Consider the following 16,292-nt stretch of genomic DNA (forward strand, 5'->3'; position numbering starts at 1 on the left):
GATCGGTTTCGGAGGCTTATTAATGAGCTTCAGCTTATGGAATTACCGATGTTAGGGAGGCGCTTTACCTGGTCGAATGAACGGTCTTCCCCAACCTTGGTTCGGCTGGACCGGGTCTTATATACCAGTGGATGGGAGGACATCTTTCCGGACTGTTTATTGCAAAGCACTGCTTCTTTGATATCGGATCATTGTTCTTTGGTGCTGGGCTTACATGATCTCACCCAGGGCAAAAGACGTTTCCATTTTGAGAGTTTTTGTACCAAGCTTGATGGCTTCATGGATGAGGTGGCAAGTTCATGGTCTCAGCCGGCTGAAGCTATGCCCTCTCCAACGTTTTGAAGATAAGTTGAGTAGACTATCACAGCATTTGCAATCCCAGAGCCAGATAAATGTTGGGCACATCTCAAGACAATTGACAATGGCAAAAGAGGTCCTTCCTTCATAGACTAGAAATGGCCAGAGACTTATAAGCTTTAACATCTCAGGAGGAATGGTTGCACCGGAGGTTGAAACAACACTCTTTGGGGCTGGCATCCTTACAAAGAACAATGGCTACACTCAAGAGTGGCCTAAGCTGGTTGAAAGAGGGAGATGCAAATACCTCCTTTCACCATCATGCAAGGTACAAGAAAAAGAAGAATTTTATTGGCAAATTGAAAGTGAATGACAGAATTATAATGGATCAAGAGGAAAAGGAGGAGGCGGTGTGGAGCTTTTATAACAGCCTGCTGAGGACAGTAGTGCACAGGGATTTTTCTTTGAATTTGGAGGCTTTCCCATCGCCCGGCCAGCAGTCTCCAAGATTTGGATCAGGCGAGGAGGTTTGGAAAGCTGTCAAAATCACTCCCCCCCCCCCCCCCCGACAAGTCCCCAGGCTCAGATGGGTACACCGGCCGCTTCTATGAAGTTGCCTGGCCGATTATAAAGGCTGATTTCTTGGTTGCTTTAAATGTGATCCTCCATGATAATGTCTCCAAACTACATCTCCTCAATTCATCTTATGTGATCCTTCTGCCAAAAAAGATAGAGGCTCTTGAAATAAAAGATTTCCGCCCGATCCATAGTTTTGCAAAAATTGTTACCAAAATATTGGCTAATAGGCTTGCTGCCAGGCTTCCTGAGTTAGTGTCGTCAAATAAGAGCGCCTTTGTGAAGGGAGAACCGGAGAAGTACTCATGACAATTTCCCACTGGTGCAGCAAACAGCCAAAGCCATCTACAAGCACGAGCTGTCTGGAATCCTCCTCAAACTTGATATTGGCAAGGCCTTCGATTCTGTTTCGTGGCATTTTCTACTTGAAGTTCTCCGGCACCGGGGTTTTGGCCCTATCTGGTGCAACATCATCTCGAAGCTCTTGTGTTCTTCATCTACTAGGGTGTTGGTGAATGGAATGCCCGGGGAGCTTATTTCCCACCTGCGTGGTTTGAGACAGGGGGGGGTCCTCTTTCACCAATGTTGTTCATACCAGTCATGGATGTGCTGCACTCTCTGTTCTTGAAAGCCAATGAGTTGGGTCTATTGCAGTCCCTTCTAAGACAGGGTAATGGGCAGACATCTTTATGCGTATGATGTTGTGGTCTTTTGAGTTACCATGTACGTGGTCTGCCTCGTGGTGAGTGTGGCGGAGGTAGAGTTGTACATTTGGGCCGGGCCTGGTTGGCTAGCATGGAAAAAAAGCACAGCCCAAGCACGGCACGAAATTATTTCGGGCCGGGCCGGATTTGGGTCGAAGCCGAGGCCCAAGGGTTGGCACGAGCCCGGCCTGTTTATGCAGCCACGAAAAGGCCCGTCAGCAGGCACGAAATGGCCTGAATTAGAGCGTGCATCCATTGTCACTCCCTCACTCAGCCTTACAGCCAGCCAAGCCAGCCCACATTAGCAACGACCCAATTTCTAACCGACGGCCGACGCTCCACTGCTCCAACTCCAGCCGCCCAGCCCCCAGCCAAAAACCCTAACCCGCCAATTGTCATCCTGCCCAAACCGAAAAACCCTAGCGCCGGCAATCTAAGTGCCTACCATGGCACGTCGGCACCCACTGGCCGCTGCATCCAGCTGCCAGCGCGCACCCGCGACCCGCCTGGCGCCTTGGCCTAAGTGCCTGCCACGGCACCCGCATGGCCGCCCAGGGGCCCAGCGGCCAACACGCACTGCGCACGCGCCGTGGGGCCGTGCCCCAGCCGGCCAGCGGCCCAGCCCCACGCGGCCAGGTCCCAGCCACCACCCGCCAGCAATCAAGCTCCAAGCGGGGGCGGCCAGCCGTCCAAGGCTCCACTGCGCCACCGCCTCGCAAGGACAGCAGCTGCAAACTCGGGCCCGCTGCCAGCTCCAACCCGTCGGCCAACACCCAGCTTCTTCCCCAACTCCAGCAGCCATGGCGCCACCTCCACGGCAACCCGTCTCACCGACTGCCACGGGGACGGCCGGAGCTGTCTCCCCTGCTCCTTCCCGACCTCTGGGACATAGAGTTTCTCTTCCTCCCCGACCTCCTTTTAGTTCGTCTATCGCTGCTGCTATCGACTGCCAACTCGGGTCGTCCATTTCCATGGATGGGAACCGGAACTTGAATCGAATCGATGACAATACTAGCCAATCATTTGTCGATCCTCTGACTTTCAGTTCCACTAATCGTGAGAATGCTTTGGATGACACTACAAGAATATGTACTTGGATGAAGAACGTGAAGCTAGCATTGGTCCTAGTTAGATGTTTATTATGATGTAATTATACTTTTGTTATGTACTTGGACAATAAACTTTGAACTTATAAACTGCATCTAGAGCTGGCTGCACTCTTTTTCCCTTCTGGCCATAGGGTTTTTTAATGAGGCAGCCATTGCACAGCTCTAGTAATATTAAGTTTGTTTTGGTCAAAATTTGTTTGTTTGGTTTGCTAATCATATCTGATTATATGTTTCCAATTTTGGGCTTTTGTGTATTTTTGGGCTCGATTATGTATTTTGGGCTCATTAATGTATTCTGGGCTCAATTGTGTATTTCGAGCCTAAATTTGTATTTCGGGCTTTATATGTATTTCGGGCCTTCTCTATTTTCGGGCCGCCCGATTAAAGCCCGGCTCGTTTAGCTAAAAACGTGTCGAGCCGTGGGCCGAGGGGTCAGCCTGTGGGCCAGCCCATCACACCCCGAATTTAATATTGGGCTGGGCCGGACCGAAATTAAACGTGTTGGGCTTTTTTGGGCTTGAGTTGGGTCGGGCGGCCCGAATGTACACCTATAGTCAGAGGTCGTCGGTGTGACCCAGGGCCATCATCATGATCACGAAGCGACGACAGTGAGGCTAAGGCCAAAGGAGCTGTAGCAGCTGAGACTCCCTCCGGGGACGCCTCGGCAAAGGTACACATTGAACTATTGAAGAGCAAATTCAACATGATGTCATTTCTAACTGGCAGATCCTAATCACACTGAGCAGAATTTTGCGGATGGTCCTTGCTGCGATCACACTGAAGAACACCGTCCGGGCCTTGAGACTCCCTCCGGAAATGCCTCGACTCCGGTGCACATTGAAGAGCAAACCCAACATGGTGATTTTTCTGATCAGGCGGATTGTAATTCTAATGGGCAGCAAGGCTTTACTAGAGATTTGTGCTCTGTTCCAAGTGGCATACATCGTGCGGGCCTTGAGGCTCCCTTCAGAGATGCCTCGGCTCCGGTGCACATTGAGGAACATTTCCATCAATCTATTCCAAGTCAGTCCTCTGCACCATCAGGAAGAAGGCTCATAGAGGCACCAAACCTGCTTGTTTACCATAGAAAAAGGAAGCATAACAAGCCGCTGGTTGAAATTGCAGAAGAGGCAGTGGATAACATTTCAGCCCTGCAAGTAGATGGCGAGGACCCTCTAGCAGCCAAAAAAGAGGAATTTTTTAAACAAATAGTGAAAGAAGTCTCTGGTATTCTACCAGCCCCAGCAGATCCACCTCCAAAGCCCAAAAACACTGATAGTTCCACTGCTGTGTCCCTGCGCCGCAGCCGCCATATTGCTGGAATGGGAGCAGAAATTGGCAAGCAAGATCTTTGCTCAAGAGCAACAAAGTTATGAAGGCTCTAAAGGTGGTGGGGGAACTGGAGGAAATCAATCAGCAAACCAGAAAGGATTACAAAAAAATATTCTCTGAAAGATTTCCCCTCAATCACATAGAGGCTCTCGCTGCCTTCTTCGGACGGAAGGTGCCGGAAGAGTTGAGGGCAGAGGCCAGCAGTGCAGTTGCCTGCTAAGTGTCCTCCTCTTTCTTTCTTTTGTTGTTTTTTTAAGCCTGTAATTTATGGATCCAAGAAAAATATTTATATGGAATGTAAGGGGTCTGAATTCTACTGCAATACAGAGTTCTGTTCGCAGTTTTATTGAATCCCTGGGAGAGGGCATTGGTTGTTTGCAAGAGACTAAGATGCCTAAATTGCCAGAATAAATGTGATAGCCATTTTGGGAATAGACTTCGAGCACTTTGTCTATTTACCCTCTTTGGGTGCCAGCAGAGGAATTCTTGTAGCCTGGAAGCGCCATTTGCAAGTCACAGGGCTGAGTAGAGTGGGCACTTTCAGCGTTTCTGTTCAATTCAAAAACTCCAATGGGCAACACTGGTGGTTAACCAATGTTTATGGTCCCCAAAGCAATGAAGATAAGATCTCTTTCCTGCTTGAACTCAGACAAATCAGAGTAGAGTGTCATGGGCCTTGGGTTGTTTCTGGAGACTTCAACCTAATATACAAAGAGGAAGACAAAAACAATGCTAATTGCAATAGAGCCATGATGGGGAGCTTCAAGAAGTTTATTGATGATACAAGCCTTATTGACCTGCCTATAATTGGGCGTAAATACACCTGGTCTGATCACCAAGTGTCTCCCACATTGGTCAGATTAGACAAAGTCATGTGCTCCAGTGACTCGGAAGATATTTTTCCCAATAACCTCTTCCAAAGCGCTGCCTCTGAGGACTCCGATCATTGCCCCCTTGTGCTTGGTCTGAAGAGCAACTGCTTTGGCAAGATGAGGTTCCATTTTGAACCCTTTTGGCCAAAGTTGGATGGATTCCAGGAAGCTGTCAGTGAAGCATGGTTGTCTATCGATGGAGTCTGCACAGTTCTAAACTTTGACAGGAGATTAAAAGCCACTGCTAGATCTTTGCAGAAATGGAGTGGAAAAAAGATTGGACATATGACCTCCAAGTTGGCTTTAGCAAGGGAGATTCTTCACAGACTTGAAGTGGCCCAAGATTTAAGACTTTTGTCCCCTTTGGAGGATTGGCTGAGATGTGGACTGAAAAAGCACTCCTTAGCCCTTGTTTCCTTTAAGCGCACCATTGCACGATCTAGATCAAGAATCAGTTGGCTCAAAGAGGGAGATGCAAACACCAAGCTTTTCCATATGCACGCTAGATATAGAAAAAAGAACTTTGTGTCAAAGCTGGTTTCTGGAGATAATGTGTTTAGTGAACATGCTGACAAAGCCATGCTGGTGGATGATTTTTATAGAATCTTACTGGGAACAAGAATGGATAGAACTGTAACTATTAATCTTGACTACTTGGGGCTGCCCTCTCATAACCTGGAGGATTTGGACTTGCCAATTACAGAAAAAGAAGTCCTTGAAGCCATTAAAGAGCTGTCATCTGACAAAGCTCCTGGCCCAGATGGGTTCACAGGAAGACTTTACAAGGCTTGTTGGCCTACTATTAAGTGTGATGCAGGTGCTTGCAGCTATTTGGGACAGGAAATTTGGCCACTTTAGCAAGTTAAATTCAGCACTTGTTACCCTTATTCCAAAAATAGGGGGAGCTGACCAAGTCAAAGACTTTAGACCTATTAGTTTAGTGCATAGCATGGCAAGCTAGTCACTAAAATTCTAACTAACAGACTAGGGGATAAGCTACAAGCTATGGTCTCTCAAAGGTAGAGTGCATTTATTAAAGGCCGGTTCATCCAAGACAATTTTATGATTGTGTAGCAAACTGCCAGACTCCTCCATCAGCAAAGACAGGCAAGAATCCTTTTGAAGCTTAACACTACTAAAGCTTTTGACTCAGTATCCTGGCCATTCCTCCTCGAAGTGCTTCAAAAACTGGGGTTTGGGCAGATTTGGACATATGTTCTGAGTGGACTGCTATCTACCTCGTCCACACAAGTGATGCTTAGTGGAGTAGCTGGTGAAAAAATTCAGCTTAGAAAGGGCTTAAGACAGGGAGACCCCCTCTCACCTATGTTGTTCATACTAGTCATGGACGTGCTAGGCTGGTTAATCTCAAAAGCTGATCTGGAAAATCTATTGCAACCCTTGCCCTCTAGACCTTTGCAACACAGAGTGTCCTTGTATGCTGATGATGTGATCATGTTCTTGCATCCAAAAGAATCTGATACACAAATTGTACTCAAAATCTTAGAGATTTTTGGAGAAGCTTTCAAAAAAGCAATGTGTATCCAATTAGATGTGGGGAAGAAGTGGTAACCTTTCAAGAGCTACTCCCATGTGAGACCTCTTCTTTCCCCTGTAAATATCTTGGTTTACCTCTGTCTCTGAGCAAGCTATCCAGAAATCAAACTCAAAGCATAATTGACAAGATAGCTGACCAGCTCCCTGGGTGGAAAGCTGACTTGAAGACTGAGCTGGAAGAAAAGTGCAAGTTCAAATATGTTATGACAGGAATGGTCATCTACCTTGCAATGGCGGTGGACTTACCTCCGAGAGCTCTCAAGGACATTGATAAAATTAGAAAAGGATTCCTTTGGCGTGGAAGAAAAGATGTCAGAGGGGGACACTACCTGGTGGCTTGAGGAAGAGTGTGCAGGCCACTTGAGTTTGGAGGTCTGGGCATTTTCAGCCTTAAGGAGCTAGGATGGGCTCTGAGAATGAGATGGTTGTGGATGGCTAAAGTGGAGCCTGGTAAACCTTGGGTAGGGCTCCCTATGCATTTTCCTTCAAAGGTGAAATCCTTCTTCCATGCCTCCATTCACACGAAAATTGGCAATGGAAGTTCGACACTTTTCTGGGAAGATAGATGGATACAGGGGTGAAATGTGAAGGACATTGCTCCCAGACCGCTGGCAGCTGGGCCAAGACGAATTCAAAACAGTAGAACTGTCCATGCAGCTCTAGCAAATAGAAGTTGGCTGAATGACATCAAAGGAGCTCTCACAGTGGAAGTCCTTGCAGATTTCCTTGATCTTTGGGATGCAATTCTCACAATAAACATAAATCCACAAAGGGAGGACAAACACATCTTCAGTTTTGCTCATTAATGGAAAATATTCTGCTAAAGTAGCCTACGAAAGTCTCTTCATTGGATCAACATACTTTGAGCACTGCGACAGGGTTTGGCATTCCTGGTCCCCCCCCCCAATGCAAATTTTTCTTATGGCATGTGGTGCTTCAGAGGTGTTGGACAGCTGATAGACTTCAAAGCAGGGGGCTGGATCACCCAGATCAGTGTCCTCTTTGTGACCAGGAAATAGAAACCATTGACCATCTCCTTGTGAGTTGTGTGTTTGCAAGAAGCTACTGGTTCAGGCTGTTGGGACAGGTTAACCTCCAGGATTTCACTCCTCAAGTTCATGAAGAGAATACCATGCTCTGGTGGAAAAGATGCGGTGTTCAGCTGCATGGAATTGCCAAAAAAGGGCTAAACTCGCTAATCAGTCTCGGCCTCTGGATCCGGTGGAACCATCAAAATGCATGTGTCTTTAACGGTCTTTCTCCCTGTCTTAATGTAGCCATCAAGAGGACCGAGGAGGAGAGGGATATGTGGGTTTTAGGAAGGGCTAAAAACTTAGATCTCCTAACAGCCCCAATCCCAGATCTTTAGATCAGAGTAGTTCCTGGTTTTTTCCTTATGGATGTCTTTTTGTTTCTTTGTTTCGGCCGCCGTAATGGGGGCTTTTGTGTCTCCCCGTGCTGATCCGTTTTTGGATCTTTTTCCCTCCCTTCTTAATGAAATGATGCGCATGTCTCTTGCTCGTTCGAGAAAAAAATGTTGTGGTCTTTTGAAGCCTAGTACGAACGAAGTCACGGTGGTCAAAGAAATTCTGAGGGTCTTTGGGGAGGCTTCTGGTCTTGTCACAAACATAAACAAATGCAGCCTGACCCCCATTCGTTGTGTTGAGCAAGACCTTAGTGTTGCACAAGATCTGTTCCCCTGCAACATTGTGGATTTTCCATGCAAGTATTTGGGTCTACCCATTTCTATTAAGAAGCTGCCTAGAAGTGTTTTTCTGGAGCTCATTGATAAGGTGGCTGATAAGCTACCTGGTTAGAAAGTTGTGTTAATTAACCCAGCTGGGAGGACAACCTTGGTTAAATCAGTGCTTTCGGCAGTCCCTATCTACCATTTTATAGCTCTTCAGTGCCCCAAATGGGTTGTGCCAAGGCTATAAATAAAATTCGGAGAGGATTCCTTTGGAAAGGAAGAACTGACATCAAAGGAGGTCATTGTGCAGTGGGTTGGGCTAAGGTATGCAAACCAGTGAACCAAGGAGGTCTGGATCTGCACAACTTGGATGTTCTAGCGTGGGCCCTAAACTTGAGGTGGCTCTGGCTTAAAAAAACACAATCGGACAGACCCTGCACAGAGTTTGACATCCAAATACATCTGTACGCAGCAGCCCTTTTCTCAGCTTGTGTGTGTTCCATTGTTCATGATTGTGCTTCAACTCTTTTCTGGACAGATCGCTGGCTCCACGGGCAATCCATTAAGCAGATTGCTCCTTCCCTGCTAAGTCGTATACCCAAAAGAGTTCAGAACTGCAGAATTGTCAAGGAAGCTTTGACTGATAATAGATGGCCAGATGGGTGAACGATATCTCTGGAAGTCTGCCGGAGCAAGTTCTAATTGAGTACCTCAGGGTATGGGACTTGATTCAGGGAGTTCATCTTCATCCGGGGGCTCCTGATAGGCACAGATGGCTTCCCACATCCTCTGGGGAATACTCCGCCAAATCTGCATATAAACGGTTTCTAGCTGGGTCAACTTTGTTTGAACCAGCTGAGAGGATTTGGAAAAGGTGGTCTCCTCCGCGTTGCAAATTCTTTGTTTGGTTGGCCTCTCTTGATAGATGCTGAACTGCTGACAGACTAGCTCGTCGGGGCCTCGATCACCCGGAAAGTTGCCCTCTTTGCGATCAACACGAAGAAACAGTCCAACACATTTTGGTCTCCTGTGTTTTTGCTAGGGATATTTGGTTTCAAGTCCTAAGCAAGGTGGGGTTGCAGTCCCTTTCCCCTAGGGCTGCCGTTCTTGTTTTCCAGGAATGGTGGAGGAAGGCTAAAAGCAGGGTGCCAAAGCTCCAGAAAAAAGGGTTCAACTCAATAGTGATCCTTGTGGCCTGGTGGTTGTGGAAACATAGAAATGCATATGTTCGATGGTGCCTCTCCAAACAGCAACATTGTCCTACAACATATCCATCAGGATGCTCATATGTGGGGAATGCCCGGGGGCTGGGGCAGCAGACATTAGGAGGCTATGTACTTAGCACTGGGACTCTAGGAGTGCTTGTTTGCTGCTGGCTTGTAGTAGTGTGGTTTCCTCATGGATAGTTATGTGTGTGCCTGTTCTTGGCCGCCGTAAGGAGGCCTTTTTTGTACTGTTTTGGCCATCTAAAGCATCTTTCTCTTCTTAATATAATGATGTGCAATTTGTAAGTAGAGGGACTCTAACTCTCATCAAGAGGATGACACTATGAGTTGGGGCAATTTTCTGTTTATTTCCTCAAACACTACACAATGCCATACCCATCTAAGGGTTGGAGACCCATATTTATAGCCCTAGAGGCTGCACTACCACACCTTCTCACACACACTACACAACAGGATTGTCCTATAGATGCTAAAGAGACTACAGAGGACAGTCAAAAGCGACTGTTGTCCTCTAGATGCTAAAGGGACTACAGAGGACAGTCAAGCTGTCCTCTAGATGCTAAAGGACTACAGAGGACAGTCAAAAGCGACTGCTGTCCTCTAGATGCTCAAGGACTACATAGGACAGTCAAAAGCGATTGTTGTCCTCTAGATGCTCAAGACTTATTCCATCATTCTCCCCCTAAGTCTTGGGCGTCGTCTTGTGAGAAAGTTGGGCCATCCCGGACCTGGAGCAAAGCTCAACAAACTTGATCTTCCCAAGGGGCTTGGTGAGCAGGTCTGCAAGCTGATCCTTGGTGTTGATGTAGCGCGCCTTGATGCTCCCTTCTGCCAAGCAGTCTCGGATGAAATGGTATCTCAGCCGGATGTGCTTGCTCCGTTCATGGAACACGGGGTTCTTGGCCAATGCCAGAGCGGACTGGCTGTCCACCCTGAGTTCCACCGCTCCAGTGTCTCTCCCGAGGAGATCACCGAGCAGTCGAGCCAGCCAGAGCGCCTGAGTCGAAGCAGTGGACGCCGCTATGTACTCGGCCTCGCAGCTGGACATGGCCACCACCTGCTGCTTCACCGACTGCCAGCTAATGAGGCACTTGTCGAGGAAGAAGAGGATCCCGCTTGTGCTCTTGCTAGTGTCGATGTCACCGGCGTGGTCGCTGTCGCTGTACCCGACAAGGTGTGCCTCCCCAGGGCACCTCGGGTAGTAGAGACCGTGGTCGAGAGTCCCCGCAACATAGCGGATGATCCTCTTCACAGCCTGCTCATGCTCCGTCGTCGGTCGCTGCAAGAACCGACTAACGTAGCCGACGGAGTATGCCAAGTCAGGCCGTGTGTGGACGAGGTAGCGAACGCTCCCCACAAGACGCTGGTACTGTGTAGCATCCACCTCCTCCGTCGTGCTGTCGCGACTCAGCTTCAGCCTCTCCTCCAGGAGGAGAGCTGGGTTGCAGTCGGTGAGCCCAGCCAGCTCAACAATGCGCTTGGCGTAGGCGGTCTGGCGAAGTGTGATCCCGGAGTCTCCCTGGTGCACCTCAATCCCCAGGTAGAAGGAGAGATGCCCCAGGTCACTCATTTGGAAAGTGGCCTTCATCTCTTCCTTGAACGCTGCCACCTCTACATCCTTGGCGCCGGTGATCACCAAGTCGTCGACGTAGACACCCACCAGCAGGGCACTTCCTCCATTGCCCCGCCGATAGATGGCTGCCTCGTGCGGGCTTGGCGTGAAACCCATTCCTTTGAGCGTGGAATCCAGCTTGGCATTCCACGCCCTCGGTGCCTGTCGCAGGCCATAGAGAGCCTTGCGCAGGTGCAACACCTTGCCCTCCTTGCCAGGGATCGCAAAACCTGGCGGCTAGTGTACGTAGACCTCCTCCTTTAAGTCGCCGTTAAGGAACGCCGACTTGACGTCCATGTGATGAACGTGCCAGCCCTGCTGGGCTGACAGCGCAAGGAGGAGTCGCACGGATTCCATCCGTGCCACGGAGGCGAAAGCATCGTTGAAGTCGATCCCCTCCTGCTGTAGTTAACCGCGTGCCACCAAGCGAGCCTTGTGCTTGACGATGGCGCCGGCTTCATCCCTCTTCAGTTTGAACACCCATTTAAGGGTGATCGCGCGATGACCATGAGGGAGATCAGCGAGCTCCCAGGTGCGGTTCGTCTCAACCGCGTCCATCTCCGACTGCATCGCGGCCCGCCAAGCCGCATGTTTCTCGGCCTCCGCGAAAGACCGAGGCTCACCATCGTCGCATGCAAGATGGAACTCTCCTGCCAGAATGCGAGATGCAGGGCCTGGCACCGACGGGTCGATGAGAAGGCCCTCCACCCTTCGATACCACAACGGCTCGTCGTCGTAGCACGCGTCGACGCGCTCCTCGTCGCGGGACAGAGGGGTCACGAGCTCCACTGGGTCGTGCTCGACACGAGCTGGTGTCGGAGAAGACGTTTCCGGAGAGGGTACCGTCGGTGCTGGAGTACGTGGTGGCGAAGAGCTCGCTGTAGCCAGAGTCGTGGCTGGAGTGCGTGGTGGTGAAGAGCTCGTTGTAGCAGGAGCTGGAGAGTTTGGCGCTGGAGTCGGTGGAGACTTGGGGGCTGGGGTAGACCTGCTCGGAGAAGAGTTGCCTACTCCCCCAGCTCCCTCAAAGTGGACGTACTCGATGGTGAAGTCGTACGTCGGAGTCGTGCCGTCGTCCACCGCCTTGTCCCACGCCCATCCTCGCCCTTCGTCGAACACTACGTCGCGCGCCGTGCGCACACGCTGTGTTCTTGGGTCAAGGATGCGGTAGGCCTTCGAGCCCTCCGCGTAGCCAATGAACATCCCCGGGGTGCTCCTATCGTCGAGCTTGCTGATGTGGCCAAGCTCCTTGGTGAACGTGAGGCAGCCGAAGACCCGTAGGTGAGAGACCGCCGGCTTGCGCCCATGCCAAGCCTCGTACGGTGTCATCCCGTTGAGAGCCTTGGTGGGCGAGCGGTTGAGGATGTAAACCGCTGTCACCACCGCCTCTCCCCAGAAGACAGCTGGCATTCCTCTCTGCTTGAGGAGAGCCCGAGCCATCCCCACAACCGTCTGGTTGCGCCGCTCGACGACGCCGTTCTGCTGCGGGCTGTACGGCGCGGAGTAGTGGCGCTGAACGCCCTCATCCGCGCAGTACGACGCGAACTCAGCCGCCATGAATTCGCCGCCGTTGTCGGTGCGCAGCGCGCGCAGCTTGCGGCCGCGCTCCGCCTCCGCAGCGACCTGCACACGCCTGATGGCGTTCGCAGCCTCTCCCTTGCTGCCAAGGATCATCACCCACATGTAGCGGGAGAGATCGTCGACGAGCAGCAAGAAGTAGCGTCGTCCTCCTGGTGTGGCTGGTGTCACCGGGCCACACAAGTCCCCATGCACGAGCTCGAGCCTCTCCTTGGCTCGGAAGCTCGACTGCTGGGGAAAGGGGAGTCGTCTCTACTTTGTCAACACGCAGACATCGCAGAATTGCTCCACATGGTCAAGGCACGGCAGGCCTCGTACCATCTCCTTGGCACTGAGCCGCTTCAGAGCCTCGAAGTTAAGGTGCCCGAAGCGCTCGTGCCACTGCCATGCCCCGTCGTCTCGACGAGCAGCAAGGCAGCAAGGTTGTGCCACCTTCACATTGAGGATGTATAGCCGATTTGGACTCCTGCGTACCTTGGCAAGAAGGCGACGAGAGGGATCCCAGATCCTCATGACTCCGTGCTCGACCTCCACGCGCGAACCGTTCTCATCCAGCTGTCCCAAGCTGATGATAGAGTTCCTCAATGCGGGGATGTAGTAGACTCCGGTGAGCAGCCTGTGCTCACCAGACGCGGCGGTGAAGACGACTGAGCCGGCGCCCTTGATCTCTACGCCGGAGGCGTCCCCAAACTTGACGGAGCCTCGGACGCTAGAGTCAAGCTCGGTGAAGAACTCCGGTCGGCCGGTCATGTGATGAGTGGCGCCGGTGTCGAGGCACCATCCTTCGATCATGTCTTTGTTGGAGTCGTCGCCGAGGAAAGCGCGTGCTTTCGACTCATCAAGGTGGAGGAGTGCCGCTGCGGCCGGTGCCGCTGGAGATGGCTCGATGCTTGCATGTGCCAGGAGCAGGGCCTCCTCCTCCGCCTCCGCCTGTGCGACGTTGGCCTGGCCACGTCGTGGCTGCCGACAATCCCTGGCCCAGTGGCCAAGCTTGCCGCAGTTGTGGCAGCCGTCGTCTCGTGCCGGCTTCTTGTTGCCGACGGCGCCGCCTTGGGCACCTCCACGTGCACCACCCTCAGCGTGTCCTCGCGCCCCGGCCTGGGCGCCTCCACGCGCCTTGCGCGGCTTGCCGCGTTTGCGGCCTCGTGTCGAGGAGGACTCCTCCTTCTTCTTGTCACCCTGGCAGACCTCCCACTGCTCCCGAGTGAGATGTAGCTTCCCGCCGATAGTGATAGGCCCAGAGAGAGCCTGTGGTTCGTCGCCGTCGACCACCTTGAGGCGACCAATCGCCTCTTCGATCGTCATCGTGGAGAGGTCTAGCAGAGACTCGATCGAGCGAGCAATCTGCTTGTACTTCTCGGGGATGCAACGGAAGACCTTCTCAACAGCTCTCTCCTCATCGTAGGTGTCGTCGCCGAACTGCACCATCTTCTGCAACAGAGTGTTGAGGCGGAGAGCAAAGTCATCAACATCCTCACCTGGCTTGAAGGCCAGGTTCTCCCACTCCTTGCGAAGTGCCTGTAGTGTGGTCTTGCGGGCACGATCGCTGCCGATGCGGGTCGCAGCGATGGCGTCCCAGGCCTCCTTGGCAGTCCGCTTCTGGGAAAGCGAAAACTGCATCTCGGGCGGGACTGCAGCAATGAGGGCATCCAACGCCCGCCGATCCTCGTGGTAGTCGACGTCGTCGTAACGAACTGCTTCCCACATGTGGCGAACCTGGAGCCGTACCCTCATCACCGCGGCCCACTCGACGTAGTTGGTCTTGGTGAGGGTAGGCCACCCACCGCCGGGACCGATGTCCCTGACAATGGCCTGGGCCATGCGGCGACCATGGTACCGATCCGGGGAGGGAGAACCGTGCCGCCTGTAGAGGCCGCGATCTCCGTCGACTCGATCGCCGCCGCCGGGAGCACCGCTGGCGCGTCTACGCCCGTCTAGGCCGCCGCCGCGTGCGCCCCCGCCTGGAGCGCCGTCAGCGCGTCGGCGCCTATCCGAGCTGCCGCCACGCGCGCCCCCATGGGGATGCGCGGCTGCCCACTGTGCCGCCTGCTCTCGCGCTGCTTCCCTCGCCAGCCTGAGCTCTTCGTCGGTGTTATCGTCGATAGAAGCAGAGCTGCCAGCTCTACTGCCGAGCAGAACCTCGAGCTCTGTTGCCGTCGCACGTGCAGCATCCGCCGCCTCCGCTGCTTCTACTTCCGCTCTCGCCGCTGCCAGTTCCGCCGCCGCCAACCGTGCTGCCCTCGTCGCTGTCGCTGCAGCCGCTGCTGCTGCTCGCTCGCGTTCTTGTGCCGCGGCGACCTCGGCCTCCTGCTGGCGCCGCGCACTCGAAGTGGCCGAGCGTAGGGACATGGTGGGCTAGTGAGGGGTCGCTGCGTGTGGAAGAGGCTGTCTCAGACGAAAGGCTGCTCGTCTGAGCAGGGGAGGAAGGAACAGTTGGAGCTCTTGCTGCCGACTGAGTGTGGGGAGAGGCGCGGGAAGGAGATGAGCACGAGATGTTTAGGCTGCAGGATAGTTTGGCTCTGATACCAATTGTAAGTAGAGGGACTCTAACTCTCATCAAGAGGATGACACTATGAGTTGGGGCAATTTTCTGTTTATTTCCTCAAACACTACACAATGTCATACCCATCTAAGGGTTGGAGACCCATATTTATAGCCCTAGAGGCTGCACTACCACACCTTCTCACACACACTACACAGCAGGATTGTCCTATAGATGCTAAAGAGACTACAGAGGACAGTCAAGCTATCCTCTAGATGCTAAAGGACTACAGAGGACAGTCAAAAGCGACTGATGTCCTCTAGATGCTCAAGGACTACAGAGGACAGTCAAAAGCGACTGTTGTCCTCTAGATGCTCAAGACTTATTCCATCACAATTCTCCTGCGCTTTTGAGAGAAAAAAAGTTACATGCAGGAAAACATGCCCTTAGAAACCGGGAACATGGAACTTTTTCACATTCCTCGTTCCAGAAACGTTCATTCCATTCCAGGAACGCAGGAACAATCTCGTCCCCGTAGTGTAAAATCTGTTTTAAGTATCGTAGCACGTTCCCGTTCCTCGACCCCATCGATCCGAGAACCTGGTTACTAAGAGCATGCCCACATCCAAAACCTCATACTAAAAGAGTCACTAAAGGTCATAATAGAAATATTCTACAAGATTGTTGAAATTCTCTCAAATGCATTACTCCATGAAGCATAACACAGAAATGCTAGCTCAGGAATTTACCATGTTGTGTGAATAGGAGGGATAACCACAGTTAAAATATGCTTCAGTTTACGGAAGAGTGAGGTCAGTAAGGAAACTCTTCTCTCAAAAGGGAGTCAATTATAGGCCACTGCACTTTTAGCACTAAAAGCTTTACCATCCCTTCTGTTATATTGATCTTATACCACCACCCATCAGTATTGTGTAATTTTGATGTTGAGTTGGCCATTTTGCATGTCCCATTTATTCCTCCACTTAACTCTACTTCTCCAAACAAGCCATTGTGGCAACAAGGGGTGACAGCAAGCATGGTCTGTGATCAATTATAACTGGATGAACAGAAAATATGGAAGCTGTTTACATACAAGGCCTATATAAGTATATAACTCTTCTTTTGGAGGGGTACGATTTTTATGTGTTTGCACCTTAGCCCCCAGGTGAGTCAAGGGCGTGTAATGTCATTCTGAATGGATTGTTTAGGATAAGTTGTTTTATGTCAGGTGAACATGGATAGAAAAAACTTGCTATTAGT

The 16,292-nt window shown here is 51.4% G+C and overlaps 1 protein-coding gene across 1 annotated transcript in view; it reads right to left on the reverse strand.

Annotated features, from left to right (window-relative positions):
- The window catches only part of LOC100278461 (uncharacterized), a 51,146-nt gene that overhangs the window by 33,963 nt on the left and 891 nt on the right, over positions 1-16,292 (reverse strand).

This window comes from Zea mays, chromosome 5 (assembly GCF_902167145.1).
Source record: "Zea mays cultivar B73 chromosome 5, Zm-B73-REFERENCE-NAM-5.0, whole genome shotgun sequence".
NCBI lineage: Eukaryota > Viridiplantae > Streptophyta > Magnoliopsida > Poales > Poaceae > Zea > Zea mays.